At 36.3% G+C, this 17,279-nt stretch overlaps 1 protein-coding gene across 3 annotated transcripts in view; it reads right to left on the minus strand.

Annotated features, from left to right (window-relative positions):
- LOC124181958 (trafficking kinesin-binding protein milt) overlaps positions 1–17,279 on the minus strand; it is a 98,253-nt gene that overhangs the window by 32,840 nt on the left and 48,134 nt on the right. Inside the window, exon 1 of one of the 3 annotated variants that reach the window (XM_046568721.1) lies at positions 4,594–4,781. The exons of the other annotated variants lie outside the window; for them this stretch is intronic. The gene's annotated coding sequence lies outside the window, so the exon portion shown is untranslated. Of the gene's footprint in view, positions 1–4,593; positions 4,782–17,279 lie in introns of those variants that run through there. 3 annotated transcript variants of the gene reach the window in all.

The following is a 17,279-nucleotide window of genomic DNA, read 5'->3' on the forward strand; positions in this document are numbered from 1 at the left end:
CAACGTAATCTGTTTTACCGAATCTTTCTAGTCACTAGAAAAAAATGAACATCGCGGTCTGTAATTGATTAAATATAGTTTGATAATCGGAAGTGCAGAAATGTGTATGGAGCCTCAAGTTTGTCGATGAAAACTTATCGTTGGACCAATTATAATTGAAATAAATTATTGGAGCGAGTCGACGAGCTCTATTGAAAACAACTGGTGTGACGCTGGACGCGGAAAGTAGTTTCGTTGCAACTGTGCCGGCGTCGTTGTTAGAAATGGAGAGAGAGAGAGAGAGCGAGAGAGAGAGAGAGAGGAAGGGAGGGGGAGAGAAAGGGAGGTGGGGATGCGAAGAGAAATAGAAAAGGGAAATAAAGAAAGAGAATGAAAAGAAAAGAGTAAGCAAATTCCACAAACATTTCCCCATCACCCTGGCTAAATAAATAAAATTCATCGCATTCAATTTCTTATCGACTGTTTTTCGTTTCGTACAAACATTTTTCATCGTTCGATACTCGACGCTGAATTTAGTAGTTGCGCAAAAATCACAAGGGAAAAATAATTCGTTCCTATAACGAGCACAGTTTAATTGTACAATTGGCACACATACAGAGGTGGAGGATTTAGACATTCTCTCTACCTATCGCAGTTTTCGCATCTATGCATCCACCGTGGTTACGGTAGGTAGGTTAAACCTCTTCCGGTTCTCCGATCGGACTGCCAGTGATGGTTGAATTTTACGCGTTAGGAATTAATTTACCAAGTTTTTTCTTTTTTTTTTTAAAACCTAATACGATTGTCAAAAACGCGAAACGGCGATTCGTTGCGAAAAAAAAGTTGTCAATTTTCGATCAGATACTTTTTGGTACACGCGTTTCGTATAATCGAGATCAAAAAAAAAAAAGAAATTACACATTTGGAATATTCATTCCTCGTTTAACGATAACACCGCTGAATGTTGCTTCGTGATGAATTATAGAAAATTTGTCAAGTCCATCGAGATGTTTGAAAACGTACGTAATAGTATACGTTAATTTTTTTGAACGCGGATTAAAGTATGAGGATTTAATTCGGCGCGATGAAAATGAGTCGACGATCTCGATCGCGAAAAGTTTAGATAACGAATCGATACGTGCAGTATCGCGGGTTACATAAAGGAATAGATTAAACTTTAGAACAATACCTAGGACGACGGGTGTGTAGAATTGTTCTAGAAAGTCGGATATTTAATAACTAGAAAATTATTGAATGTAGTTGTTATTGGTGCGGGTGTGTTTACGTCACGGCTTTAAACTACATCTACATTCGTCTATCGACAGCGGAACGTTATTTGCAAATTCAAACGTACATTTGGTGTTACGAATAAAAAAATTAATACATTTTGTACTCAATAGCAATTACAATAAATAAAGAAAAAAAAAAGATAAAACAACTTTCTTCTCTGTTAACATCTGCAAAAATCTTTGCAGCAACGAGATGCATCTTCGATTAACAGTATCGAGTAAAGAAATTGTATGCCGCAGTGTGAAATTCATCAATTTTTAATGTCAAGTTTTAACACAACTGCGTAAAAAAGGATTTAATTTTTGACGCGAGGTTAAAAAAATGTACAGTTTCATTATGCGTAATAATATTTTTCAACAAAGCGCGATGATAATACTATAATAAGAAAACAACACGTTTCGCATACGTGTGAAATTTTTGCTTTTGCATTTTTAAGGAGTTATTCAATTATAAAATCCGAGTCTCGTAACGTGGATAAATCCGATGGCAAAATATGTGCGAAGGATAATTGTTGGGAACTTTTACTCTCGAGAATTCAACTCTTTCTTCCCGTACAACGTCGTTTCAAATACCTAAGCTAACAAAGTTAATTTCTCGACTCTTTAAATTTCTTCAGCTCAACGGCAACTTTGTCAAAAAAAAAAAAAAACAAAAAAAAAAAAAAAAAATTAGTACATCACACGCACACAAGGCATGATAGAAACAATGTATTTCGTAGCGACGAGAATTGAACAGCTAGAAAAGTAACAGTGCAACAAGTTTCCGCATTACAAACCTAGAAACCTAGTATTCTAAATTCCTGGATGATTATCAACCGCAGAAACATCATAAAGTCAACATCATACCGGCGTTATTTTCGTACAGATTTTATTCAACTCAAGTCAAAAGTTTCGTCGGCATTTCCAAGCAACGTTGATTACGACGACATCAAGCCGCGATTGTCTATCAATCAATCTGTTTACGATCGAGTGAATAAAAAAGTCCGCGTGAAAATCACTCGGTACTGTATACCTGTACGATGCATGAGCTTGCGGAATGAATCGATCATACTTCGGTACGTAATGTAATGAAACGCGTGACTAGAAAACGCGACGTACCTGTACTGACACTACAGTGACGTCGATACAACGTCCATTAAGTAATTCAAACGGGTCAGCTACGCTGTTTACGCTTTTAGCAAAGACAGTATATACCCGATGCGAACGATTGCCGAAACTTTATGCTTTCGTCCGATATTCGAAATTCGTTACCACGGATGTTTCAGAGACCAAGGTATTACATTTTTCCCCTCAAATCAATCGGTTTCAAGACTTTCAACGTTCCAAGATTCCAAAGATCTCATCGTGACGATTGGTTTATATCCGTCATGTTGTTAAAATGGAATACGATATGTTGTCAGAACTTTCACCTTCACCGAAACACCCTTGACTTTACGTTAAAATCCCCCAATTTGGTTCTGACATTACGATATTTACCAAAACTATGTATTTATGGTAATTCAAGTGTTATACTCTTATCGTTATCAAGAGAATCATAACGCTTGACGATTTCATTCAATTACGAATAGAACTCAGGATTCAGTTGACTCGAGCGATCAATCGATCCGATTTCATTTTAAGGGAATGGCCTCGTCGATTTGAACTTTGAATTATATATATCTCCGAATAACGAAGTCCACGTATCGCAATCGCCAAAAAAGGTTTCAACAGTGCGATTCTGTATGCAATTCCGAGCAAAAATAGTCCAATACCATTTTCACTTGACGTAGAAATAAAAAAATGAGATGAATTCTGCGAAATTGCGATAGTAAATTTGTAAAAAGCTTTACTTTTGCGTCAAATGAAAATGTACTGTCGTATTGTTGGTCAAAATTGCATACAGAATCGCGCTGTTGAGCCCTCTTTCATCTTTGGAATACACGAATCTGGAGCTAGTAGTCAGATAAGTTGGCAATGAATCACTGTCTGAAATTTGGAAATAGAAAAATGCATTTCAGTTTTATCCCCATAATTTGATAAAACTATCAAGAGTTTCAGGGTATTTTGCCAAAATTTTTACTCTCTGACATTGCTACCTTATTCGAAAGAACATTACAACGTTTGGCTGCCAGTTTCAGTCTCGTTAGCGATCCGTGGACTTGGATATTCGCAGAAACGTGTACACACCAAGGTCAAAATCGACCATGTTACCCAGTTACTACCCGCAAGTAATTTTGGCGAAGTGAAGAGTCGATAAAACACTCGGTCAATATTCCTGCGGTGTGTTGAACACCTTTGTTCCAACGTTTAACTTTGGATTCCCATGCATTATGCAGAGTGTCAAGTTCTCCGATACCGGTTGTGAACGGTATGGTACTCGAGTTGCCGTTACGTCATTGAGACCTCTGAAACACGGAACGAATCTTGAAACGAAGGTTCAGTTTTAAAGTAGCGGTGCAGCACGAGGCCTCGTCGGAAAGTACAAGTCGATACGTGGACAAGCGGTCACATAACTCGATGATCGTGGCTGATCAGTTGCGCAATCTAACAGCGTAACATTCCTTCACGGACACTTGGGAGATCCGTTCGAGTAACGATTCCAACCTGTTCGAACCGATCGTGTTCCACCTTATCGCTGTTCGTATCATCGTATCAGGTTCTACGACCTGCGGTACACTTGCACCGTTTCGCAAAGGCTACAGTGTCTCGTTTTTTTCTTTTTTAATCTTATTTGCTGTCCATTTCGCGATCCTTAGAATCGCCCGTCACGCATTTCCTCAATCAGGAACTCTGGTGCAGAATTCCCGCGACCATTAAGAGTTCTCGAGTAGTCGTCACTGATCGAAGGTAACCTTCGCTTTGTGCAGGTGGTACACGTACAACGCGCGCTGTACACAATATGGAATTACTTTCTAATAGTTACAAGATGACATTTAGCAACTGTTAACAACGAGCGACAACCTCGCCCTCGTGACCGTGAAATTAGCGACAAGAATTTTCCTCCAATTTCGAAGGTCGTCGACGTTACTGACGATATTTGAATTCTCATAGAACCAAACGTCAAGTTCCTTTTTCCAGACCATCTTTCACCTACGGCCGAACAACAATTGTCTCCAACTAATTCGCTGAAATTAGAATAAGAAAAATGAACCTCGACGAGAACGAAGAAACGAACCACAATTTCGATTCCGAATCGTTAGATAAATTTCGGACAATACGTCGTCGCAGTCTTATCGCGCATACGTTTCCGATAATGGTTAAATTGAACAAGGGGCGGTTCCGTGGCCGTAGACAAACCGGCGATTAAAACTTGGCCGAAACTAACGGCGACGATCGCTTCACTCACGTGTAACACCGTATATCGGCACAGGAAACAGGATTCCACATACACTAAAAGCACGGATTCACGGTTTCACATAGACGAGCAAGTCGTAAGAGAGAAGAGAATCCGGGCACTGGACGGTACTTTAGGAAATCCGTCCCGCAGGGGCGGCGGCGTCGGCGTAAGTCACGCGCGGTTCGTGCGACGCCGTAACGAAAACAGTACTGAGGTCCGAGAGGCGATACCAAAATGTCGCTTGGACGAGCGACGCCGCTAACGCCGCTAACGCCGTCTCGGCGCAGACCGTTCGAACTGCCGTCTTGTGCCACGGAACCACGTGACGCCCGTCCAATTCTCGAGGCCTCTCATCTCGACTCTCTTATCTCATTCCTTATCAATTCGCCGGGGCTCTAGCCGGCCGTTCACTTTCTTTCGGGTGTCCAATAATTCGCCCGCACAAATCGGGACATCGCGTGTAGTAAGAATGACGAAAAGTAATCGATTGTTGTTCGAACTCGATTACAATCGATTGTTTGTCTTTTACCCCCATGAACGATGCGGTATGATATCAATTTGCGTGATTGAAGGTATCGATTGTTATCGTTGGGTTACTTACCGAGTACCTGCTTGATGTAACGAGTGAAAGATGAATGAATATTATTACCTGATGTTGGAGAATATTTTTTATGAAACTGTAAATTAACCAAACACTTTCCGGCTATTAAGACCACTTGTACTGAAATTTACGAAATTTTGGATTTATACGCAGAGTTTCAAAAAAATACGAAATGATCGATTAAACGATTCATTTTTGCCGATTTAACTGAGTCGAGTTGGATTATTTTTTTGGACTCGATTAATCGATGCGTCGATTACTTTTTAGCCTAGTGGTCGTCGCTAACGTGCACACTGAGAAAAATTTCATTTGTTATAGTAACTAGAAAAATTCACTAACACAGGTATCGTTAATATTCGGAAATGCTGTCGTAATCTCCGAAATCACCCCGAAATCAGTCATATTAAAACAAAATTCTGGATATTAGTAATTATTAGCTGTCACGAGACGTTATTTACGATTGCAAAAATCTCTTTGTAATCTTAAAAAAATTTATGAAATCTTAGAAATTATGCGAAATCACCCGATCGAAGTAAAATTTATCTGTCAAGTAATCTCTCGTAATCACTCTATAAAATTCAAGTAATTACGAAATATTGTAATCGTGGTGTCGTTTTTATTTTTTAGCGAAATAATGCTTGGAAAAATCCCGTTGATCGAGTATTAAATTTAATTTTCATGTAGATTAATGCATTCGAAATTTGAATTTGTGTCGCAGGGTTGTTGCGGAAAATAAATACGGATCGTTCCAAACATAGAATCCGTTTTTTATCCAACTTTTATTACAAACTTAACATTATTATCCGGTCTATTTTTTCACAGTTCTTAAAGACTTGTCATAAAATAACTAATTCCATGGTCGAAAAGATCAGACTTTTCTGCCTTAAAAACATCTAGGGTACATTTTTTTTCTGCGTTAAGAATACCAGAACAATAATTGAAATGTGAGAACTGATGCGATCGAAATGAAAAAAAAAAAAAAAAAAAATTAACCGAAACGTTTTTGCTAAATCTTAAAAGCCAGAAGTCTGAAAATTGCATCATTTTTGAATCTCGTCTCGTACTGCAAGACATAAACAGCGTAAAAATATCGGTAGTTTGGTTTTCTACTTCTAGGTTGTTTTTTTTTTCTTTTTGGTCCTTTTTGTTTGTCAGAAAAGTCTCTAAAAATCACTTGAAATAAATTTTGTTTCGCGTTGGTATGTTATTTCGAGAAAATAAGCTACATTATAACTACCACATACATAACAACTAATTATAGCTAATTACAATTGTTCGTAATATTTGCGACGAACCGTGCGTTTTTAAAATTAGTAAAATCGTATAATAATCGTGGTATAATTGCTCTAGCATTATATACGTCTGTAAACTTTTTTTTTAAAATTCTTGTCTTCTATTTTTTCTTTCTACCAAATCAAGATATATTGTTGAAATAGTCTCAGACTTGATCGACAGGATGTGATGTAAGGCAAGAAAACTTTCGTTATTGTTAGTGACTTTGTTTCTTTCTTCTAGGAAGTTTAGTTTTTTTTTTTTTCCCCCAAAAAGAATATCGAACGTGATCAAGAGCAAATTTTCACTATTCCTTAAAACTAACTGACAGGTATCTGGTTCTTCTAAACGTCGAGCTGTGTTTGTATCATAGCCTCAGGCTTTTCGGCTCACGGTTCGTTAATTGCCTCGCAAATTTACGAGCTACCGATAATAGCGGTTGTGCGGGTACATTACTGTTATTATTAGACTCCGAATACTCCAAAGTTTTTCTTTGCTTTATAAATTACCGCGATACGTGCAGATGTTAAACGTTTCGGTTTCAAATTTTAGACCACACCTGCAACTGGTTCATGTTCTGTCTAAAGATGCCGTATTGTTCACATCCGAATCGAAACAGCACCAGTTAAACGGAATAAATTCAATTAAGTATAATCATCTTCCCGATCCAGTCTAATTCCGACAATTATCTCTGTTCGTTAAAAGCTCGCTTTTTTTCAAATACAGGAAATAAAAATCGGTGACAAGAATCTGTTTTTCGGTTCATTGTATCCGATAATCGATTTGAATAACAGTGAATTTATTACCGAGGCGTAAATAAACTTCAGGTTATAAATCGTCCTTGTGACTTGAAATGTGCTCTCCCTTTTTTTTTTTTCAAAGTAATAAACTAAAGTGAATTTCATACTCGAAGAAAAATTATGCTACACTGTGATACGGTTTGAGTTGCAAAATTGCCAAAAAAAAACACATATTTCGAATTTGAAAATGAGTAATAAAAAAAGTTTCCTTCTCTCATTTATTATTTCCCAAATATCGGTGTAAATATTGTGATTCAATTCAATCAACTCAAAAATGTATATTCTACTTCTACCTTACTCGGCATTCGATATCGTAGCCAAGAATTCTAAATTACAGAACAAACGAGTCCGACATGAAATTGGTTTAAGCCGAGTGTTTTCTCTCAAGTGTATAATTTCTAATTTAATCGACGCTACGTTTTATCGCATTATTTGTTGCAGAGACGATAATCGGAAGGCTTTATCGGTCCGATGACCTTGTCGATCACAGTTTCAAGCTCGGGCGACTCGGTATGAATTATACATACATATATACGCCTGTTTTATTTTCAGAACATCGATTACATTTCGTACTATATTCGGGCGTAACGACCCAAGAAGAATCGAAGTTGAGGATGAATGAGACCCGCAATCCGAATAGAAATATAGGAAAAAAAAAAGAGAAAAAAGGATTCAACAACTGTAGGAACATTTCCTCGAAGCTATTTTATAGTATATTTGTACATATATGGGGCATTCCACGCCAATTCGACCCGGATCTTACCCTTGACCTCTTAGATTTGGCGCGCGATTTTTTCTATGATTGTTCTCACTTTGAAAGGTACTCGGTTGTTTCTTTATTGTTTTTATTCGACTCAATTTGAATTTTCTACAATTTTTAGAAACGATTTTATCGGCCGACCAAAATTAAAAATTTTTAAAAATTCTGCAAAATCCTGCGTCAGATATAAAAATTTTCAAGCTTGGACCCCGGAGTGGGCCGATTTTTCCTTCTTACTGTTTAAAAACTTTTACCGACAAAAACACGTCAAAAAAATGAGAAACGAGATTTATTTCACCACGAATGGTTGCTGGAACATTTTCGTGTATGACACTGGATTTAAAAAAAAAAATTCGGATATTTTCTCTTCTTTATTTTGCTAGTAAAAAAAAATTGCCGAAGGTAGAATGGTTCCGAAAAATCTGAACAAGTTTTCAAAAATCCCACGTGACATATAAAAATGTTTCAGCAACCATCCATAGTAAAATGACTTTCGGTTATAATTTTTTTAACGTTTTTTTTTCGGAAAACGCTTGAAAACAGTGAGAAGGGAAAATCGGCCCACTCCGGATCCAAGCTTAAAAATTTTCGTATCTGACGCAGGATTTTTCAGTATTTTTTCAAGTTTTTAATTTTGGTCGGCCGATAAAATCGTTTCTGAAAATTGTAGAAAATTGAAATTGGGTCGAATCAAAACAAAAAAGAAACAACCGAGTAACTTTCAAAGTGAGAACAATCATAGAAAAAATCGCGCGCCAAATCTAAGAGGTCAAGGGTAAAACCCAGGTCCAATTGGCGTGGAATGCCTCATATATAACTGGCAGATTGCAGAGAGCAGGGAATAAACGAGGTATGATAAGCACTTCCGATGACGGATTGCCGGAAGATGTCTGATATTTCCGAGCGTATAAATAAATCGCTTTTCTTGTTCACCTGGAGAGAATCGTTGTTTTTCTTTTGTGATTTATTTTTAAACATGTCCCGTTAAATTTTTTTGAATTATACTCGAAGTCACAGCAAACTGTTCAGGGAAAGTTTTGAGGAAATTTTACAGTCAGGTTTCAGTTGAAAAGTAATTTATAAAAAATTGATGCTTTTAATTTAAGATAGAATTATTTGGGACTTACTTTGGTGAAATTTTTCAATTTTTTTCCAGAATTTCTTATACACAAATTTCTGGGTTACAACGAATTTGGTTTTCGCATGTCGGAAAATGTGCAATAAAATCGATGCACTTTTTTTCGTTCAATACGATAATTTGACGGTTAAAATTAGCGCGATGCGATAAGTATAGTATTTTACAGATTGACGAGTTTGGACGATGACGAAGCGCCTCGAGAGTTTCTCGAATCGTGATAAACGCGACAAATAAAAAGTGAGGAAAGAAAAGAAACCGAAAGGCCGAGTATCAATTCCCTGATTCATTTCTGTTCCAGATCCATCAAAGATATTCAAGATCCAGTTTCAGATGCGGCAATATCGATAGCCAGAAATGACAAGAGAAACAAAGCGAAGCCCGAGAGAGTCTCTGCTGATTTTTAGTCGCGCGGGAAAGACGTTTAGCTAAGTTGACAGGCGAAAGCTGAGCGCGGGAAAGGAATCGAACGGAGAAATGACAAGTGTGAAGAATGAATGAGAGTCGAGAGACGAAATGAAAAGTTTTACGATTTTGTAGTACGCTCCGAGTTTGCTCAGAGGAAAGTTCACGACCCGCGGCGTTCCTGAGAACCGAAAGTAATTTTTCAATCCACGATCCCAGAGCGAGGCGCACTTCAAACTATTGTATGTAGATTTAGAGCAGCGATACTTGTTTATTTTTTATTTATTTTTTCTTCTCTTGCCTCGGCAACGCGAGGAGTTCTCGCTAATGTGGAGAAACAAATGAGAAAGATTGTCTAAGTAAGTTTAAAGACCACCGCAATTAGTTACCCACTCAAAGTTATGGGGAGAGAGAGAGATCGAGAATTTCTTATTTTCATTGTCAGTCAGGTCTAAGGAACGTTGAAACAATTGTTTGAAAAGTGTAACTGAAGTTACATACAGCTAAAAACGTCCTCGTGATACAGGAACAATTTTTAAATACTCAACTTTAACTTCAAACAGCTCAAATACGTTGATAACATTACATCATATTATCATTTTTTCATTGAAAAATTCGTACTGCATGTCCAATTTTGTCCTAACAATATTGGTAAATAAACTCTGGGGAGAAAAGTCAAATTCAAATTTTCAACGGCAATGCAATGTATTTTTTCCTGAATCATAAGTTTATCATTTTCCGTCTCGAAAGTCCCAATTTTCAAATAACCATAGCGGCCAAAGTTGAGTCGGGAATAAAGTCCTGCATGTAACACAGGAATAAAAGTCGACTTTATTCCCGTGTGATATAATGTGCTATTTGGAATTCTTTAGTCTTCGAACAAATATACCTAACAGAAATTTGCGCACCCTTGCATGTTAGATGCAACTTGCTCACATAAACAGTTTCGAACACTCGGTATATACCGAGACGATCTCTTGAAAGTTGAAAATCAACCGCGCATGCGCGAGTTTTATCGGCTGTTCGCGCAGGCTGGCCATCCCGAGTTTTCAGCTGTCAAACTGTTTCTGCCGGCGATGTAGTTGGTACGAATTTTCGAGGTTAGAATCTCAAATAATCGAGGCGGTGACTCGGAAAGGTTTCGGGAAGCATTTGTTATTGGATCGTAAAGTAGATTCTTCAAAAAACGGTCGGAACTTAATGCTCATGCTCTTTGAAAATTCAAACGTCCACATTTCGCGTAGGTTGGCCCGCCTGCATCGCAGACAAGAACGTCGCTGCGGGAAGATTTCGCGGACCAATGAGATTGAATTATTCGGCGCATGCGCGGTTGATTTTCAAGTTTCAACAGACTGTCCCGGTACGTGAACTCGCCCGGTGTCTTGTAAAGTATAACGTAGAAGTTGGAATACAGCATGAGAGAATTCCCACATAATGTTGTCTATACCTATATCCGTGTACAATGTAGGTACATACATAGGTATACGACGTAAGGTCGGTGAATTCGAGCCTGCTTAATGTCAATTCGCTGATGCCGGTCGCGTTGCACAACGCAAAATACCACTTGTCAAGAGAAAATTATCGTATAATATATATTTTCTCTCTCAAAGTCTCTCATTCCTTAAATTCTCGCGCCTTAGACGCATACGTACATGCATACATACAAATACATATATATATATATATATTTAATAGTACGTTTTGCCCGCAAATAAGCCAACCCATTTCCCTCGTATACATAGTTGGGCAGTAATAATTCTATTGTTTTCCTTTCTAAATGAATTCTTACTGCGGGGGTAATTAAATATTTTTCAACAATATAACCGAGCACCGGTTATAACGACCCAAGACTCCGGTATATTGTAATAATTATACCGTAGTACGCGCATCGCGGATTATTACACCCAGCTCTCCTCGCCGTTTCTGACATACTTTGTAATAAACTCGCGGGGCAATTTTACAAGTGGTATAGGAACTTCCCTATTAATTTTACACACGAAAAACTTGAAGAAGGGATTAAGTACGATTTTTAACATTTGTTTTGTACTTTCTTTATTTCCTATATTCGGTGCTAGAGTGGACAGTTTTAAAATTTTTTTTTAATGAACAGTGTCTAAATTATTTCAGATCGACTTTCAGTCTCTGAGAAAAATTCTATCTTCAAATTTACTATGCCAAATAAGATATGCCAAAACTACGAAGAATGAGTTTTCAGAAGCCCGACGCAGCTCTGAAATTCAGAAATTTAAATTTCGCACTGCAGTAGATAAATATTAATACCTGATAAATTTTTATACTTGCACGTCTGCAGCTAAAAACTCTTCAAGATTCAACTCCTCGTAAATATTTCAGAACCAAACGAGGTAGAAACTTTCAGAATAAAAAAATATAAGAAAATATGGGAAATCTTTTAGAAATTTCCGTCGTCTCTTTGGCCACTGTTATCATTGGCCGATTTGTTCGAGAATCGGAACGTCCGGCCTGCATTGGATTTTCCCAAGATAATGGATATAATGCGAAATAATTACACACGTATTTATATACCTATATATGCAGGTATACGTATAGCTACGAGAGAATCTCCTCTGCATCTTTAAACTTTGACCCCTGACCTTTGACCCAACTGCTTTACAGCCCGTGTAACCTGCTGAGAGAAATCTTTCGGGCCCGGGTCAAACGTTGCAACGCTTCGTTACACCTTCTTGCAAGTCGGTCAGCTATGCAGGATCGCTGACTTATACGGATTGTATCGGATGATCGTTGCAGATACAACATGCAACGGACCTGATACTTTAGAGATTGATCGAAATCTACAAGACTCGTATCGAAAGTTTCAGAATTCATTGAATCGAGCATGTTTGAAGATATTTTTAACCAGATCGAAAGAAAAATATATTCTACTTAGAATTTACTACATCGAGAGAAATTTTTGGTTCCGGTTACCGCTCAGTCCTTGACTATTTTCATTTTTTACCACAATCGAAAAATACAGTTATAGGTAGAAAATGAAAATTAATTTTCTAGCTGTTACCGGAAAGTCTAGTATCCGTTACTGTTCTTTCTCATCACGATCGCTGTTACTGTATTTTCTTGCAACTGTTGCGAAAATTTAATGCTTGTGCAACAATAAATTGACGCTAAAACCTTATTTAACTAAAAAAGTAGAGTAAACCGAACAAACTGATTTTGCGTTGCAATTATTCCACCAATATTCAAACAGTTTTTTTTAACGATACCTGTTTTACTGAAATTTGCTAGTTACTGTAACAAATGAAATTTTTCTCAGTGTAGCTGAAAATCTTCTTTTTCTTTTTTTTTTTTCACCAACAACGGTTGGGAATGAGAAATTTGTTTAGGCCCATAAAAAAGTAGCTGCACTTTTGATGGACAATAAAATATAGCCTGAAACCGATAGTCGGAGAAATAAAATTTGCAATTAATATACGGTCCATTAGAACCGTCTATTACGTGCATTAAAACGAATTCGAGTTTACTGTAAATATCTCAGCATCTGTGTATAGAAGTGCGCTTAATTACTCGTATGATAAATAATTATTCTTTGATTAAATCTTGTAACGGGTTTTTAACTCTTCAACTCGGAGTTAAGCAGCGTTCGTTAATTTGTTTTCCTAAACATAGGCTTGCAGGTTTTTAATAGATGGAGCAGCATGTGCGTGCATTGATTAAAGATTCAAATGCGTGTGGGATAATGAAGTCGGAGACGCGACTGTAAGATGGTTCAGTTACAACGGAAGAAGCCTGACTCGACGTTATTGTAAGCATGCCGCGAGTTTTTCCACGGCGTTGGGTGAAATCTACGGTGGGTACTGGAACCAAATGACCCGGAAATAACAAACCGCACAAAAGTAACTAATGTAACATGACAAACTAACAAACGACACAAATAACCCATGAGAAAAATAACCCTAGACCAAAATAACCTTGGAGCAAAGTAACTCAAGAAAAAATAACCCTAGACTTTTATCTGGGTGTTTTTATTTTTATAAGCCGTGACAAAGATAATTCGTAACAGGAATAATCCGTGACAAAAAAAAAAAAAAAAAAAAACCCTAGAAAAAATAACCCTAGAGAAAAAACCCTAGAAAAAATAACCCTAGAGAAAAATGACCCTAGACTTTTGTCTGTTTTTTTGTTTTTTATTTTTATAAGCTGTAACAAAAACAATTCATAGAATAACAATAATTCACAAGAATAAGACAAAAATGACCACAAAAAAAAAAAAATAAATAAATAATATAAAAAAAAACCCGCCAAAAATAAATCGTGAGAAAAAGAATTCATGACAGGAATAATCCGTGACAAGAAAAAAAAAAAAAAAAAACGACAAAAACAACTCATGACAGAAATTACGGATATGAAATTAAATTTAATTCAATTAATTATAATCTAATTTTTTGTCAATCTGTCAGGTTATTTTTCACAAGGGTTATTTTTTTCTTGGGTTATTTATGACTCGTTATTGTTACACGGATTTAATATTAAGGTCAGTCACTGAAATTGACACGCGAGATTCTGGAACTTCTTTTGATCTGGAAATTTGTTTCTCGAGATACCTTACGTTTTTTCTTCTTTTCTTTTTTTTAGCTTCATCAACCAAGTAAAAAATTCTGATCTTTTGTTTTATCCTCTCCGTGAAAAATATTTCTTTTTGCGACTTTCCAACTTTTTTTAATAGAAAAATTTAAATCTATTCGACGACTAAAAAATTTTTTAATGAAAAATGTCAGAACATAGTCACGGTGAAAAGAGATATCAGAGAGAGATTCGAAAGTCAAAATAATACCGAGAATAACAATTTTCGTTAAAATTGGACAAATTATATGAATTTGGCTGCATTTACGAAAGATTTTCTATAATGCAACCCATCTCAGATTACCAACAACTCAACTGTTTCGACAAAAATTCACAGTTTTCAAGTTCGGTTTCCAGTGAAATTCACTAGAACTCACTTCAGTCATACATTCCAAATCTTTATCTTTTAATTTCCCGTTTTGAAACTCTGTTGACTAGACTGTGCACTGTAAGAAAAAATGCAGCGTGTGGACTTTAATCGACTATAATCATGAATTTGGTATTAATCTAACACCATCTGACATTGAATTTCTTAAAGAAAAAAAAAAAAAAAAATTATTCTACGGTAACCCGTATCAGACAATTTCGGTGAAAAACAGTCAAGAAAAATACGACAAAATACGTAATATATAAAACTATCTTATCTTGTACACCTGTAATGCGGAATAGAGCGAGCATGAGCAGCGTTATAAAGGATGAAAAAAAAAACGCGTCTCGGTTGATCGAGTCAATATTCAAACCGAAGAATAATCGCGGATCAAATCGAGGAAATCATTACCTGATCGCGGATCGATCACGCGTTACTTTATGTCTTTTGCAACCGCGGACTGCAGCATCTTCGATGAAGTTTATCCTCTTCTTAAAACTGATTACACGTATAAAATATCGAATAGATTTACCGTTACACCCACTTTCTTCAAAATTCGTTTTACGGAGTGATTTGTGAAATTTTCATGTTTCTTTTTGTGCCTAATAGAAGGTGATAGGTGCCTGTAAATTTTTTAAAACCAATTCGAAATACTTCTTTTCGCATTTCTTACTTTTCTATTTCAAACAAAAACGAATCGATGTTGTCAGTTTTTTTTTTTACATGAAACGCATTATTAAGAATATTTGACGAGGAAAATAATCCCAATACTTCCATCTCTCTTGGTCCGTGATGATGTCACGTCGCAGATTTTCAACTCGCATATTTTATACTCGAGAGCTGGTCTCCATATTGCAAGAGTTAAGATACAACGAATAAAAATAATCCACGCCAACCTCGAGCGAGGTTTGCGATGTTTCATAATTTGTCCGACTCTTCACGACGTCAAGTGTTTGAGGTATATTTTAACACGTCAACAATATTTCTGAACGACGATTAGGAGACCGCGTAGCGCAAATGGCCGACCATTGACGTCAATATATCTGAAATGAATCACACATGTATACCCTGGGATTGTTGCAGAGTCCGAATTATTCCATTTTTCTTTACCAATCCTTGTTCAAAATTGACAGATGATTAATTGAGCACCGATCTTACTTATTCGATTTATGAAAAAATTACATGGCGTGAGTTTTATACATTGTTAAATAAATGTGAGTATCAACCATTCGCATTGAGAAAGTAGAAAAGCAAAGAAAAGAAAAAAAAATGTAGAATATTAATATTGAATTCTACACCTTGTAGCGAGTGAAGGAAACATACGTTATTTTAAACAATTTTTTTTTTCTCTCGTTTATTCATTTGCATAGAAAAACGAGCCGATTAGGAAGAAATAGAATTGAAAAACAGGAAATTTTCAAACCTTAGCTGTAACGACCGAATGATTACAATTAAACGTACAGTGAGGCAGGTGAAAAAACACAAAGACAACGAATTCGGTGGCCAGAAAATCGTTCTAAGCAAATCAGTTCAGATATTTAGATGTTACATTACAAAGCAGTAGAAAAATAAAACGTACAAGTATTTAAACAAAGAAAGCGTACAAATTTTATCAAAAAATAAACTGCAACTCTGCACGTATTTCAATTCTATAATATAATATTAAAGCCGCGCTCACCCGCCTCTTTTAATTTATAATCTGGGTGCGGACGACAGGTTGGTTTTTTTCCCCTCTACTTTAATTTTCACTCTATATTTACCCATTATTTCAGGAACGACGCAGGACAAAAGTTAAGCATTCGTTACAAATTTTTGATTAGGAAAGAAATAGTTCTTGAATTAGACTGACTGAAATTGTTTGCTTTTTTTTTTAAAAAAAAAAAAGATTTAGATTTGGAGTTCAAACACTGCTTGCTATCTTTAAACGATTGAAAAGATCCTGCATAAAATTTCGGTATCCAAACAAAATATCGCCAATCCAAAGGAAAAGACACAAGGTACTCAAGTCCCACTATTTTCACTCTAAGACGTAAGTAAAGCGAGTAAATAAATAAATGAATAAATAAATCTTTGAGAGTTTCTTCGTGTATAATATTCTAGAACCGGGTTGTTGAACACACGCGATATAAAACATAAAACGCACGATATCCGTCACACCGCCTATTTCACATGCATAAAAGGGTATAAAATATCTTTTAAACAATACGTAACACGCGAAGACCAAAAGGTGTAATAATACGAGCGTTAAGGGAACAAAATGAAGTATTCCACCTATTCGTAACGAGGCTTGTAGCAGGTATTATGATACTTCTTGGGTAGGTAATAACACTCTCTCGCATGTGCCAATTGCCAAACAGACTGGTGCATTATGGTGCTGCCTGTAATGTGAATACCTACGTATATAGCTGTGCAATGTTCGCAATTACTACAAACAAAAGCCTCGTATGTTTTCACCGGTATTCGTTCGACATTTCTCTGGGCGGTGGATTTTTGATTTTTTTTTTTTTTTTTTTTCGTTTGGAAATAAAAATATAGAACAACGTTTTTAGTCATAGCGATAAGTATTCTTAACGCCTATTTTATATCAATATTTTGTATGTTTGGAGAACTTTGAATACATATTTCTTTCGCGGTTTTATTGCTGTTTCTGATAGTATACGTTTTCGATATCCGAGAATAATTATTGCGATATAGTGTAAATTATTATCGTTAGAAACAAAGTGGTTGAAAAATATCTTGAAAATTGAAGGTATAATTCATTT

Source organism: Neodiprion fabricii, chromosome 5 (genome assembly GCF_021155785.1).
Source record: "Neodiprion fabricii isolate iyNeoFabr1 chromosome 5, iyNeoFabr1.1, whole genome shotgun sequence".
In the NCBI taxonomy this organism is placed as follows: domain Eukaryota; kingdom Metazoa; phylum Arthropoda; class Insecta; order Hymenoptera; family Diprionidae; genus Neodiprion; species Neodiprion fabricii.